Here is a 15,165-nt window from a genome sequence, read left to right on the forward strand (position 1 = left end):
ATAAAACCTTATTTAACCTACTAGACTACCAAACAAACTTAACAAAACATGAAATTAAACTAATTACCAATATGTACAAAAGTGAAAAATTAAAAGATATTACCATGGTGGGGTGTCTCCCACCTAGCACTTTTGTTTATTATTCTTAAGTTGGACTTATGGGGAGCTCCTCATTGATGAGCGGATAATTTATACACTTTTTGGCATTGTTTTTAGTATATTTATTGTTAGTTTTTATTATGTTTTTATTAGTTTTTAAATAAAAATCACTTTTCTGGACTTTACTATGAGTTTGTGTATTTTTCTGTGATTTCAGGTATTTTCTGGCTGAAATTGAGGGACCTGAGCAAAAATCTGATTCAGAGGCTGAAAAAGGACTGCAGATGCTGTTGGATTCTGACCTCCCTGCACTCGAAGTGGAGTTTCTGGAGCTACAGAAGCCCAATTGGCGCGCTCTTAATTGAGTTGGAAAGTAGACATCCTGGGCTTTTCAGCAATATATAATAGTCCATACTTTGCCTGATATTTGATGGCCCAAACAGGCGTTCCAAGTCAGCTCAAGAATTCTAGTGTTTAACTCCAGAACTGGCACAAAAGCTGGAGTTAAACGCCCAAACTGGCACAAAAGTTGGCGTTTAACTCCAAGAAAAGTCTCTACACATGAAAGCTTCAATGCTCAGCCCAAGCATACACCAAATGGGCCCCAGAAGTGGATTTTTACACTAAACACCATAGCTTACTCATTTTCTGTAACCCTAAGTCACCAGTTTACTATAAAAACTACTTTTAGTTATTCATCTTGTACCTCATGACACTTTACACGTTTCATATTGTATTCTCTACGGCATGAGTCTCTAAACCCCATTGTTGGGGGTGAGGAGCTCTGCTGTTCTTCATGAATTAATGCAATTACTACTGTTTTCCATTCTATCACGCTTGCTTCTATTCTAAGATATTCATTCGCACTTCAACCTGATGAATGTGATGATCAGTGACACTCATCATCATTCTCACCTATGAACGCGTGCCTGACAACCACCTCCGTTCTACCATAGATTGAATGCATATCTCTTAGCCTCATGATTCAGATCAGAGTCTTCGTGGTATAAGCTAGAATTATTGGCGGCCATTCTTGAGATCTAGAATGTCTAAACCTTGTCTGTGGTATTCTGAGTAGGATCTGGGAAGGGATGACTGTGACGAGCTTCAAACTCGCGAGTGTTGGGCGTAGTGACAGATGCAAAAGGATCAATGGATCCTATTCCGACATGATCGAGAATCGATAGATGATTAGCTGTGCGGTGACAGCGCATTTGGAACATTTTCACTGAGAGGACGGGAAGTAGCCATTGACAACGGTGATGCCCAACTTAAAGCTTGCCATGGAAGGAGCCTTGCGTGCATGAAGAAGAAGATAGTAGGAAAGCAGAGATTCAGAAGACAAAGCATCTCCAAAGCCTCAACCTGTTCTTCATTACTGCATAACAAGTATTTATTTCATGTTCTTTTACTTTTTACAATTAAATCTGAGAATTATTGATATCCTGACTAAGAGTTACAAGATAACCATAGCTTGCTTCAAGCCGACAATCTCCGTGGGATCGACCCTTACTCACGTAAGGTATTACTTGGACGACCCAGTGCACTTGCTGGTTAGTTGCGCGGAGTTACAAAAGTGTGATTGTAATTTCGTGCACCATGTTTTGGGCGCCGTTGCCGGGGATTGTTCGAGTTTGGACAACTGACGGTTATTCTTGTTGCTTAGATTAGGAATATTTTATTTTTTTTTTGGTTTAAGAGTCTTTTATTTAAGTTTAGTTTTATATTTTAAGTTTGGTGTCAATTGCATGATTTTATTTTCTTTTAATTTTTCGAAATTGCATGTCCTTAGTTCTTTCTTGATCTTTAAAAATTCTAAGTTTGGTGTCTTCTTTGTGTTTTCCTTTAAATTTTTGAAAAGTTGTGTTTGATTTTCTAAAAATTTTAAGTTTGGTGTGTTTTGTGCTTTTATTTACTAAAAAAAAAAAATTAAAAAATTTGTTCTTGGTGTTCATCTTGATCTTCAAAGTGTTCTTGGTGTTCATCTTGACATTCAAAGTCTTATTGTTTGTTCCTTTTGTTTTGATCTAAAATTTCTAAGTTTAGGGTCATTTTGTTGTTTTTCTCTTTCCTCATTAAAATTCAAAAATAAAAAAATATCATTTCCTTATTTTACTCATAATTTTCAAAATTTAACATTAAGGTAGTCAAAGATTTTCAAAATCATATCTTTTTTTTAGTCAAGTCAATATTCTAATTTCAAAAATTGATCTTTTCAAATTTTTTTCAAAAATCAAATCTTTTTAATTTCTTCAATCATATCTTTTCAATCATATCTTTTTTTTTATAAATTGCAATCATATCTTCTCAATCATATCTTTTTCAAAATAATTTTCAATCATATCTTTTTTTTATAAATTACAATTATATCTTTTTCAAAATAATTTTCAATCATATCTTTTTGATTGCTAATTCCAAAATCTTTCTAATTAATTAATTAATTTAGTTTTCAATTTGCTTTTATTTCATTTTCCTCTAATTTTCAAAAACCATATCCAAAATTTTTCAAATCTTTTTAATTAATTAGCCATTTTAGCATTCGAATTATTTATTTATCTTTTTACTTTTTCATAAATTTTTTAAACTTTTATTTTATTTTTCATTTATTTTGTTTTATTTTTTCGGTTACTTTTAATTAAATAAAATAAAAAAAAATTTTATATCAATTCCCTTTTCTCCATCATGGACCTAAGTGGAAGTGAACAATCCAGAAGGACTCTGGGGTCATATGCTAACCCCATTACAGCTGCATATGGGAGTAGCATCTGTATACCTCCCATCAAAGCAAGCAGTTTTGGGCTAAATCCTCAACTCATTATCATGGTGCAGCAAAATTTCCAGTATTCCGGTCTTCCACAGGAAGAACCTATTGAGTTTCTGGCACAGTTCTTACAAATTGCTGACACAATACGTGATAAAGAAGTGGATCAGGATATCTACAGATTATTATTATTTCCATTTGCTGTAAAAGATCAAGCTAAGAGGTGGTTAAATAACCAACCCACAGCAAGCATAAAAACATGGAGACAATTAATAGACAAATTTCTGAATCAATTTTACCCTCCAAAAAGGATGACACAGCTAAGGCTGGACATCCAAGGCTTTAAACAAGAGGATCATGAATCCCTTTATAATGCCTGGGAGAGGTATAGAGGGATGCTAAGGAAATGCCCCTCTGAAATATTTTCAGAATGGGTACAGTTAGACATCTTTCACTATGGGCTTACAGAAAGAGCTCAAATGTCTCTAGACCACTCAGCTGGTGGATCTATACACATGAGAAAAACAATTGAAGAGGCTCAAGAACTCATAGATACAGTTGCTAGAAATCAACATCTGTACTCAAATAATGAGTCCTCCATAAAAGAAGAGGCAATGGCAGTAACTACTGATCCTAATCCTCAAGAACAGATTGTTGAACTTAATCAGCAATTACTCCTTATGACAAAACGATTAGCAAAATTCAAAGAGATGCTCCAAGACACTAAAAATGCTAACAAGAATATGGAAGTACAATTAAATCAGACAAGACAGTAGCTATCTAAACAGATAACAGAAGAATGCCAAGCTGTCTAATTAAGGAGCGGGAAGACATTGAATAAATCAGCTCAAAGTAGCAGAAAGCCAAGAAAGGAACAACTGGCAGAGGACGACCAAACCACTGCCCAAAAACCCTCTAAGGACAGCAAGAGCCCAGAGAGGAATAATTATGGCGTTCAAACGCTAGAAAAGGGTGAAAGACTGGCATTAAACGCCCAGTGGATGCCTAATCCTGGCGTTCAAACGCCAATGAGGGATCAGACACCTGCAAGTGCTGATAGTAACCCCTCTAAGAAGGTTTCTCCAACCACCTCTGTAGGGACTAAACCTGCAGCAACTAAGGTTGAAGAATATAAAGCCAAGATGCCTTACCCTCAGAAACTCCGCCAAGCGGAGCAGGATAAACAATTTTCCCGCTTTTCAGACTATCTCAGGACTCTTGAGATAAAGATCCCATTTGCAGAGGCACTTGAGCAAATACCCTCTTATGCTAAGTTCATGAAAGAGATCTTAAGTCATAAGAAGGATTGGAGAGAAACTGAAAAAGTGTTTCTCACTGAAGAATGCAGTGCAGTCATTCTGAAAAGCTTACCAGAGAAGCTTCAAGATCCAGGAAGCTTTATGATACCATGCACAATAGAGGGTGCTTGTACTAAGACAGCTCTATATGACCTTGGAGCATGTATCAATCTAATACCTGCATCCACCATTAGAAAGCTTGGCTTGACTGAAGAGGTCAAACTAACCAAGATATATCTTCAACTTGCTGAAGGCTCCATTAAATACCCATCAGGTATAATTGAGGACATGATTGTCAAGGTTGGGCTATTTGCCTTTCCCACTGACTTTGTAGTGCTGGAAATGGAAGAGCACAAGAGTGCAACTCTGATTCTAGGAAGACCTTTCCTAGCAACTGGACGAACTCTCATTGATGTCCAAAAAGGGGAAGTAACCCTAAGAGTCAATGAGGATGAGTTCAAGTTAAATGTTGTCAAAGCTATGTAGCATCCAGACACGTCAAATGACTGCATGAGCGTTGATATTATTGACTCCCTGGTGGAAGAGGTCAATATGACTGAAAGTCTTGAATAAGAGCTAGAGGACATCTTTAAAGATGTTCAGCCTGATCTAGAGGAATCAGAGGAAAGAAAAGAACCTCTGAAAATCCCTCAGGAAGAGGAGAAACCTCCTAAACCCGAGCTCAAACCACTACCACCATCCTTGAAATATGCATTTCTGGGAGAGGGTGACACTTTTCCAGTGATCATAAGCTCTGCTTTAAATCCACAGGATGAGAAAGCACTAATTCAAGTGCTAAGGACACACAAGACAGCTCTTGGGTGGTCCATAAGTGACCTTAAGGGCATTAGCCCAGCAAGATACATGCACAAGATCCTATTGGAGGATGATGCTAAGCCAGTGGTTCAACCACAGAGGTGGCTAAATCCAGCCATGAAGGAAGTGGTGCAGAAAGAGGTCACTAAGTTACTAGAGGCTGGGATTATTTATCCTATTTCTGATAGCCCTTGGGTGAGCCCTGTCCACGTTGTCCCCAAGAAGGTAGGCATGACAGTGGTTCATAATGAAAAGAATGAACTGGTTCCTACAAGAACAGTTACAGGGTGGTGTATGTGTATTGACTACAGAAGGCTCAATACAGCCACCCGAAAGGATCACTTTCCTTTACCATTCATAGACCAAATGCTAGAGAGATTAGCAGGTCATGAATATTACTGCTTTTTGGATTGCTATTCAGGTTACAACCAAATTGCAGTGGATCCTCAGGACCAAGAGAAAACAGCATTCACATGTCCTTCTGGAGTATTTGCCTACAGAAGGATGCCTTTTGGTCTGTGCAATGCACCTGCGACCTTTCAGAGATGCATGCTCTCTATTTTCTCTGATATGGTGGAAAAATTTCTGGAAGTCTTCATGGATGACTTTTCAGTATTTGGAGACTCATTCAGCTCCTGTCTTGACCATTTAGCACTTGTTCTGAAAAGATGCCAAGAGACCAACCTAGTTTTAAACTGGGAAAAATGTCACTTCATGGTGACTGAAGGAATTGTCCTTGGGCATAAAATTTCAAACAAGGGAATAGAGGTGGATCAAGCTAAAGTGAAAGTAATTGAAAAATTATCACCATCTGCCAATGTAAAGGCAATCAGAAGCTTTCTGGGACATGCATGATTCTATAGGAGGTTCATAAAGGATTTTTCAAAAATAGCAAAACCTCTAAGCAACCTGCTAGCTGCTGACACGCCATTTGTGTTTGACACAGAGTGTCTGCAAGCGTTTGAAACCCTGAAAGCCAAGCTGGTCACAGCACCAGTCATCTTTTCACCTGACTGGACATTACAATTCGAACTAATGTGTGATGCCAGTGATCATGCCATTGGTGCAGTGTTGGGACAGAGGCATAACAAGCTTCTGCACGTCATTTACTATGCTAGCCGTGTTTTAAATGATGCACAGAAGAATTACACAACCACAGAAAAAGAGTTACTTGCAGTGGTTTATGCCATTGACAAGTTTAGATCCTATTTAGTAGGTTCAAAAGTGATTGTGTATACTAACCATGCTACTCTTAAATACCTACTCACAAAGCAGGATTCAAAACCCAGGCTCATAAGATGGGTGTTGCTTCTGCAAGAATTTGATATAGAAATAAGAGATAGAAAAGGGACAGAGAACCAGGTAGCTGATCACCTGTCCCGGATAGAACCAGTAGCAGGGGCATCTCACCCTCCTACTGAGATCTCTGAAACATTTCTGGATGAGCAACTCTTCGCCATTCAGGAAGCACCATGGTTTGCAGACAGGAAAAGGAAGAAGCATGAAAGGCTTCTCTCAATACAGAGTCAAATAAAACCCCCACATTCAAACTCTAAGTTTGGTGTTGGAAGGCCACAACCAAACTCTAAGTTTGGTGTTAAGAGGCCATCATCATGCTCTGAGTATCTGTGAGGCTCCATGAGAGCCCACTGTCAAGCTACTGACATTAAAGAAGCGCTTGTTGGGAGACAACCTAATTTTACTTATCTATGTTAATTTCTATTTTCCATTGTTATTTTATGTTTTTTGTAAGTTGATGATCATGTGAAGTCACAAAAATAATTGAAAAAGCAAAAACAAACTGAAAAACAGAATGAAAAATAGCACACCTTGGAGGAAAAGCCTACTGGGGTTTAAACGCCAGTAAAGGTAGCAGAATGGGCGTTAAACGCCCAGTCTGGCACCATTCTAGGCGTTTAACGCCAGAAATGGGCACCAGACTAGCGTTTAACGCCAGAAAAGGGCAAGAAGCTGGCGTTAAATGCCAGAAATGGGCAGCACCCTCCTTCTTTTTTTTCTATTTTTCGTTTACTATGATTTGTTTTTGTCTATGTCTATGTCTTTATTACATGATCATTAGTGTCTAGTGTCTATGTCTTAAAACTATGAATGTCCTATGAATCCTTCACCTTTCTCAAATGAAAAATGTTTTTAATTGCAAAATAACAAGAAGTACATGATTTCGAATTCTATCTCGAAATTAGTTTAATTATTTTGATGTGGTGGCAATACCTTTTGTTTTCTGAATGAATGCTTGAACACTGCATATTTTTGAATTTGTTGTTTATGAATGTTAAAATTGTTGGCTCTTGAAAGAATGATGAAAAAGGAGAAATGTTATTTGATAATCTGAAAAATCATAAAATTGATTCTTGAAGCAAGAAAAAGCAGTGAAAAAGAAGAAGCTTACGGAAAAAAATGGCGAAAAAAATAAAAGAAAAAAAGAAAAAAAAAGAAAAAGAAAAAGCAAGCAGAAAAAGCCAATAGCCCTTTAAACCAAAGGGCAAGGATAAAATAAAAAGGATCAAAGGCTTTGAGCATTAATGGATAGGAGGGCCCAAAGGAATAAAATCCTGGCCTAAGCGGCTAAACCAAGCTGTCTCTAACCATGTGCTTGTGGCGTGAAGGTGTCAAGTGAAAAGCTTGAGACTGAGCGGTTAAAGTCATGGTCCAAAGCAAAAAGAGTGTGCTTAAGAGCTCTGGACACCTCTAACTGGGGACTCTAGCAAAGCTGAGTCACAATCTGAAAAGGTTCACCCAGTTATGTGTCTGTGGCATTTATGTATCTGGTAGTAATATTGGAAAACAAAATGCTTAGGATCACAGCCAAGACTCATAAAGTAGCTGTGTTCAAGAATCAATATATTGAAATAGGAGAATCAATAACACTATCTGAATTCTAAGTTCCTATGGATGACAATTATTTTGAACTTCAAAGGATAAAGTGAGATGCCAAAACTGTTTAGAGGCAAAAAGGCTATAAGTCCCGCTCATCTAATTGAAGCTAATCTTCATTGATAAGTTTGGAATTCATTGTATATTCTCTTTTTTTTTATCCTACTTTGTTTTTAGTTGCTTGGGGACAAGCAACAATTTAAGTTTGGTGTTGTGATGAGCGGATAATTTATACCCTTTTTGGCATTATTTTTACGTAGTTTTTAGTATGATTTAGTTAATTTTTATTATATTTTTATTAGTTTTTATTCAAAAATCACATTTCTGGATTATACTATGAGTTTGTGTGTTTTTCTGTGATTTCAAGTATTTTCTGGCTGAAATTGAGGGACCTGAGCAAAAATCTGATTCAGAGACTGAAAAAGGACTGCAGATGCTGTTGGATTCTGACCTCCCTACACTCGAAGTGGATTTTCTGGAGCTACAGAAGCCCAATTGGCGCACTCTTAATTACGTTGGAAAGTAGACATTCTGGGATTTTCAGCAATATTTAATAGTCCATACTTTATCCAAGATTTGATGGCCCAAACTGGCGTTCAAAATTAGCCTAAAACATCTTGGCGTAAAACTCCCAAACTGGCACCAAAGCTGGCGTTTAACTCCAGGAAAAGTCTAAGCACGAAAAAGCTTCAATGCTTAGCCCAAGCATACACTAAGTGGGCCCTGGAAGTGGATTTCTGCATTATCTGCACTTAGTTACTCATTTTCTGTAACCCTAGGTTACTAGTTTAGTATAAAAACTACTTTTAGAGATTTATTTTATGTCTTTTATCTTTTGAACCATCTTATGTTTTCATAGACCATGGAGGCTGGCCTCATGGCCATGCCTAGACCTTTTTAACTTATGTATTTTCTACGGTGGAGTTTCTACAGCCCATAGATTAAGGTGTGGAGCTCTGCTGTTCTTCATGGATTAATGCAATTACTACTATTTTCTATTCAATTTACGCCTACTTCTTCTCTTAGATATACTCTCGTACTTAATTCAGTTAAGTCAGAATGAAGGGGTAACCCGTGACAATCACCCAATCTTCGTTACTCTCTTAGCCAAGATTGCGTGCCTGACAACCACAAAGCGTTCTACTTGGTGTTCAACGTAGTCATTGGACGACAGCTGGAGTATATTCTCTTGGGTTTCTAATCTAAGATTAGAACCTTCGTGGTATAGGCTAGAATTATTGGCAGCTATTCCTGGAATACGGAAAGTCTAAACCTTGTCTGTGGTATTCCGATTAGGATCTGGGAAGGGATGACTGTGACGAGCTTCAAACCTACGAATGTGGGGCACAAGTGACAGTGTGCAAAAGGACAATGGTCCTATTCCAACGCTAGCGGGAACCGACAGATGATTAGCTGTGTGGTGATCACAATTTCGTGCACCACTAGTCTTTCCTTTGGGATTTGGCTAGGACTTGTGGAATCAAGATGATTCATCTACTTGACTTTCTTCCGTAGTTAGAGGTTAGCTAAGTGGGGGCAATGGACAATTCTTATCACAATTGATAAGGATAACTAGGATAGGACTTCTATTTCTCATACCTTGTGATGAATCCAATTCACACCTCCATTCAAAAAAATGGTGAATCAGTTCATTTGGCAAGCGCACCAAAATTATCGTCAAGTAATAACCCACAGTGGAGTGGGATTGTATCCACAGAGATTGGCAAATTTGAACAGTTTTAATCAATTGATGAATTAGTCAAGTGAAACAGATAGATTGTGATTTGTAGAATTATAAATGACAGAAATATAAATGGCTAAAATGTAAAGGGAAGCAATAAAGTGTAGAAATGGAAATGATAGAATGTAAAGTGCAGAATCATAAATGACATAATTGTAAATGGGAATGGGGAATTGCAGAATGCAAAAGCAAGCTATAAAGAATGTGGTAGATAAGAATGGGGAAATTCATTGAGATCAGGAGATGTTGTCTCTTTAGATAAATTTCAGCTTATATCCTCTTCAATCATTGCAACTCATTGACCTCTTGGCAATCATGATTGATTGTGACCCAATCCCTTGGTGACTCAATCTCTCAGATCTTCATCAATAGCCAATTCCTTGGTCTAATTTTTAATGAAGAGAGATATGCTTGGTCCCTGATTATACCACACATCATCATAGGTCCAAGTAGAGGGAGGATTATATGTCACCATATCCAAACACGAAAACCCAGATCTTACTCAAGTGTGAGAAGGGATTTCAAGCATGGTTTCATGTTTCCTTTCCCAAGGTTCCCATGAAACCCATTTTGCATTCAATCTCTTTTCCAAGATAAGTGAACAATAAGCATTAGAAACGAAATTCCTTCTAGCAAATCAAAGAGAAGATGAAGCGAAGAAGAATTTCACTATCATCAATCCATCAAGTATAACAGAGCTCCCTCTCTCAATGAGAGGGAATTTAGCTACTAATAGCTCAAAGAAAAGTACTCCAAAGTAAAGAAGATGATGAAGTACAAAAGTGAATCCAAAACTAGTCTCTCTAACTGCTTAACCCCTTCTTCAGTACTTCTTAGGGATTTTTATACTACTCCTGGCTCTTAAAATAAAAGAATTACCAAAGTGAAAAAAGAAAAATTACAATTTGGAGGGAAAAGAAACTCAATAAGCATGACTTCCCAGCTGGCGTGTGGCTGGCGCTTTAGTGGTGTGTCACGTGCTCCTTCAATTCTGGCTTGGCATGCCACGCCCAGTCCCTCAAGTGGCATGCTCTCCTTTAGTAACACTCTTGGCGTGCCACGCCTTCGAGCTCAAGTGGCACGCCCAGGGTCTTTTAATGCCCATGTAGCATGGCGTGCCATGCCTTCGAGCTTAAGTGGCACGCCCTAGCCTTTTTCCTCTTCTTCTTGCCTCTGGATACTTGAACTAGCGTGACACGCCCAGGGTATGGCGTGCCACGCCCTTGTTGTACGCTTGATCAAGCTCTCTGGAAAGTTGAACTAGCGTGGCATGCCCAAGGTCTGGTGTGCCACGTCCTTTGGAAGCAAGTGATCCTTCTGTTTGGCGTGCCACGGCATGAACTCAAGTGGCACACCCCAATGGCTCTTGCTTTCTGAATTACAATGGCGTGCCATGCCTGGGGTTCAAGTGGCATGCCTAAGTGAGGAATAGTGGGTGGCGTGCCACGCCCTCGACACCAAGTAGCACGCCCATGTGTTTGGCCTCCTTCATCCTTTCTGAAAACTTGTACCAGCGTGCCACGTCTAGAGTCTGGCATGCCACGCCCTTGATCTTGCCTTGGTTCCAGCAGCTGGCGTGCCACGCCTAGCACTCAAGTGGCATACCCTAGTGAGATTCTTGGACTGGCGTGATACGCCTTCGATACCAAGTGGCACGCCCAGCCCTTGCTTTGGCCTCTTTGTGCATTGGCGTGCCACGCTTGGTCGCTCAAGTGGCACGCCAAAGTGAGATTAAGAGCCTGGCATGCCACGTCTTCGACCTCAAGTGGCACGCCCAGACCTATATGGCCTTTAACTCCTTTCTCTGAAAGTTTGTACCAGCGTGCCACGCCATGCTGTTCAAGTGGCACGCCCATACATTTGTAGACTTCTCAAGCCTGGCGTTCCATGCCTGGTTCCTCAAGTGGCACGCCCAAGTGACTTCTTGGGGCTGGCATGCCACGCCTTCGACCTCAAGTGGCACGCCCAGACCTATATGGCCTTTAACTCCTTTCTCTGGAAGTTTGTACCAGCGTGCCACGCCATGCTGTTCAAGTGGCACGCCCATACATTTGTAGACTTCTCAAGCCTGGCGTTCCACGCCTGGTTCCTCAAGTGGCACGCCCAAGTGACTTCTTGGGGCTGGCGTGCCACGCCTTCGATACTAAGTGGCACGCCATAGTGGTGGTTCCTCCTGGAGTGATGAGCTGGCGTGCCACGCCCCTTGGCTCAAGTGGCACGCCCACAGTAAGTGATGGTTTAGGCACGCCCACAGCGTTCCTCCTTTCTATTGATTGTCACCTTGAAGTAGTAAGAGTTGTTTCACTTTCTTTTTGGTTGTGCTTTTCTTGACTACGACTCTAAGTGTTCTATCTCAAGACAACCCTTTAATTAGGCTTTCAATTAGCACTCCCAAACCAGTTGGTTTTAGGGTACTAGGTGTTGAATCACCCTTAAGAATTTACTTGCCCAGGTCTCTTCTTAACACATCTTCACCACAAGCATCTACTAGGATCTTTGACTCTTTTTGAGCTTTTTAATGTTTCTATCTCATCCTAGTAGTTGATGCTCAAAGCCTTGGGTCTTTGTTGCTTACTTCTTGGTTCTATGGATATTCAAGGAGCACCCCTTAACCTTTTCTTGTTATTCCTTCTAAGACTAGTTACTTTCCATGACTCATTTTCTTTTTAGTTCATTCAAGGTTCTACACTTAGTTCCTTGTTTCTTAGTTTGTTGAATGATCTCTCTTGGCCTTGGTTTCTCTTACTCTTGTTTTTGCATAGCTCACAGCAATTCTTATGAAGACAAGCTTTACTTTATTCATGTTGAAAAGGAAGACTTGAAATACATTGCATCTTCTTTCTTGTAGTTTAAAGGACTCATAAAGGACTCCAAACATGAAATAAAACTAAGCATAAAACATAAACTACCCTAGCATGATTTATTTATTTTTGACAGAAAGTAAATCAAACAGAAGCTTAAACATGATTCAGAAATTAGAGGGTGTCAACCATGGGACTTAACAACCTTGAGCAGCTTAGATCTTCAGTTCATTGGCCCCTTTCCTTTGTCATTCTTCTTGGAAGGGGAGGGTTCATCTTTTTCCTTCTTGAAGGATCCTTCTTGTGCCGTCTTGTCCTTAGGCTTCCAAAATCCCAGCCTTCTCATATAAGATTTCACATTTTCCTTGTGCTGGTACGCGATTTCTTCCTGCCGTGCACTAAGTTCCTCCGTTTTCTGCATATAGGTGGGGTACTTGGGGTTTATGTTGGCTACTGCATTACGTAAGTAGCTTAACTTTGTTTGTGCATAACGGTCATAGTCCTCTCTTGCTAAAGTTCTGGCATCATAAAGATGTTTGAACTCAGCTAGGCTCCCCATTTGATGTTGTTGGTGCTCCAGAATCATTCCTATGCTGTCTTGCATCTCTCCCCAGTTAATTTGGTCTTGCTGCTCCTTGAGACTCTCAAAACTCCCTTGGAGTTGTTGGATGTTCTGGTTGACTTGGTTCCATTGTTGTTGCTGAGTCTCTTTGAATTGGTTAACATCCTCCCTCAGGTGGTGTAGGTCTCCCTTTATTTGGTGTACATCTCCTTGCAATTGTTCCCAGTTGAATCCTTCAGGGAATTGCTGGTATTGATAGTGTGGTGGTGGTTGAAGTGCTAGAAAGTGTGGTTGCTCTTCTTCCTCTTCTTCTTCTTGTTGTTGTTGCACATGTGGCTCATGAGCATGAGCTCTTTGTTCTCTGACCCTCTGAAGTAGGTTAACAGCCACCACCTTGGCCATCTTTTTAGCAGTTATGAATTTGTCTTGCTTCATCAGTATCTCATCAATGATCTTTTCAACTCCAACTTCATCACATAACCTCTGTATGATACTAGGGAATGCCAACCTTGTGTTGTCACTAGTGCTTTTCAGCACTTTGTTAATGTTGTTGACAATCATCTCCCCTACATTGACATTCTCACCTTTCATAATGCTGTATATAAGCACAGCTCTCTCTTTGGTTACCTCTGAAGTGTTGGATGTGGGGATTAGGGACCTCCTCAGAAATTCCAGCCACCCTCTAGCTTGGGGGCTCAGATCCCTTCTTCTCAATTGGTTGGGTATCTCATCCTTATCCTTGATCTATTGCACGTTCAGCACGCAAATCTCGTTCAGGATTTCATCTAATCCAGGGTCTTATTGCTTCATTCTTTCTTCATAGCTCTGGGTGGAGCTTGTCCTCTTCACCATTAGCATCCTCTCTATGCTGGAGGGACTATAGTCAATGGACTTCCCCCTCACATTGTAACGACCCAATTTTCAATATGTCTAGATCATACCGGAAACTGAGCGCTACCAATTTGTCTTCCTAATTATTATCTATTATTTATCATATGAGCCTGATTCGTTGTTAAAAGCGTAGTTAATTTGCGAGGTTTTTTTTTTTTGAAAACGTTTGGATTAATAGGCGGAATCACTCATAATCAATTCACAAGTAATAACAGATAAAACAGTTATAAACAACCACACATAAATACATCACAAGTAGCGAGCAACATTTAGTGATCCAGCCTTTGTTAGAGTATAGACCTTTAGTTAGAACACCCTTAAATATAGCTAGATAATAACTATATACATATACATACATACAACTTCCCAGGTCCTAACCTATTCAAGAGGTCCCTAAGCTGGCACCTAGGCTAGCCTATACTCTATACTCACCTAGTCCCTCTAAACTACTAAAGCGAGGGAAAGTACGTTCTAGGTCTTCAAAACTCAAGTCAAGTGGAACGTCATCAAAAGATAGAACATCATCTGCTACTCCTCTACACGATCAGACTTTTCCATAGGACGTGTCTCTGGTACCTCATGAAGTAGCCTCACAATAGGAATCTCGTACATAGGATTTAGGTTAAAGTGCACATACGAACGGGGTGCAGACGTTGGCTGGTCTCACAGTATATACATATAATCAGAGAACGATATTCACCCTAGACTCAGAAGACTATCTAGAGCAGAATCCTCTTCTTGCGAACGGTCATTAGCGAACTATGGTAAGGTACTCTTACTTCCATCTGAAGGGGGAAGGGAGAAAGAAGGGGTAAGAACTGGGGAGTTCTTAGTAGGGTCGGGGTTATTAGTTACGTTCATTTATTTGGGGTCGACTAGCAGAAGAATAATAGAATATAGCGAAGCAGTAAACAAAAGATAAAGACAGAAAGAGAAAGTAGAGACAATAGAAAGCAGAACACAAACAAAAGAATACAAGAAAATAAAACATAAAAATAGCATACAAGCAGACAAACACAAAGAAATAGATCACACACAGAAAGGAATGCAACAGAGAATGATGCGCAGACAAGAATGATGCATGTCTAGCCCTAGTGCAGGTAATGAGCTCATCTGTCGGTTACTAACCCGCTCCCGACGTTATCCAGCAACCTCTGTCTGGATAAGGCTTTCCTATTGGCTATACCCCTGTGTACAGGAAATAACCCCTCTGCCACCACAGGGTCCACTGCACGCAGGAAATAACATATCTGCCACTGCAGGGATGTATGCCGACACACCTTCTGTATACAGGAAATAAC

Source organism: Arachis hypogaea, chromosome 14 (assembly GCF_003086295.3).
Source record: "Arachis hypogaea cultivar Tifrunner chromosome 14, arahy.Tifrunner.gnm2.J5K5, whole genome shotgun sequence".
Lineage (NCBI taxonomy): Eukaryota > Viridiplantae > Streptophyta > Magnoliopsida > Fabales > Fabaceae > Arachis > Arachis hypogaea.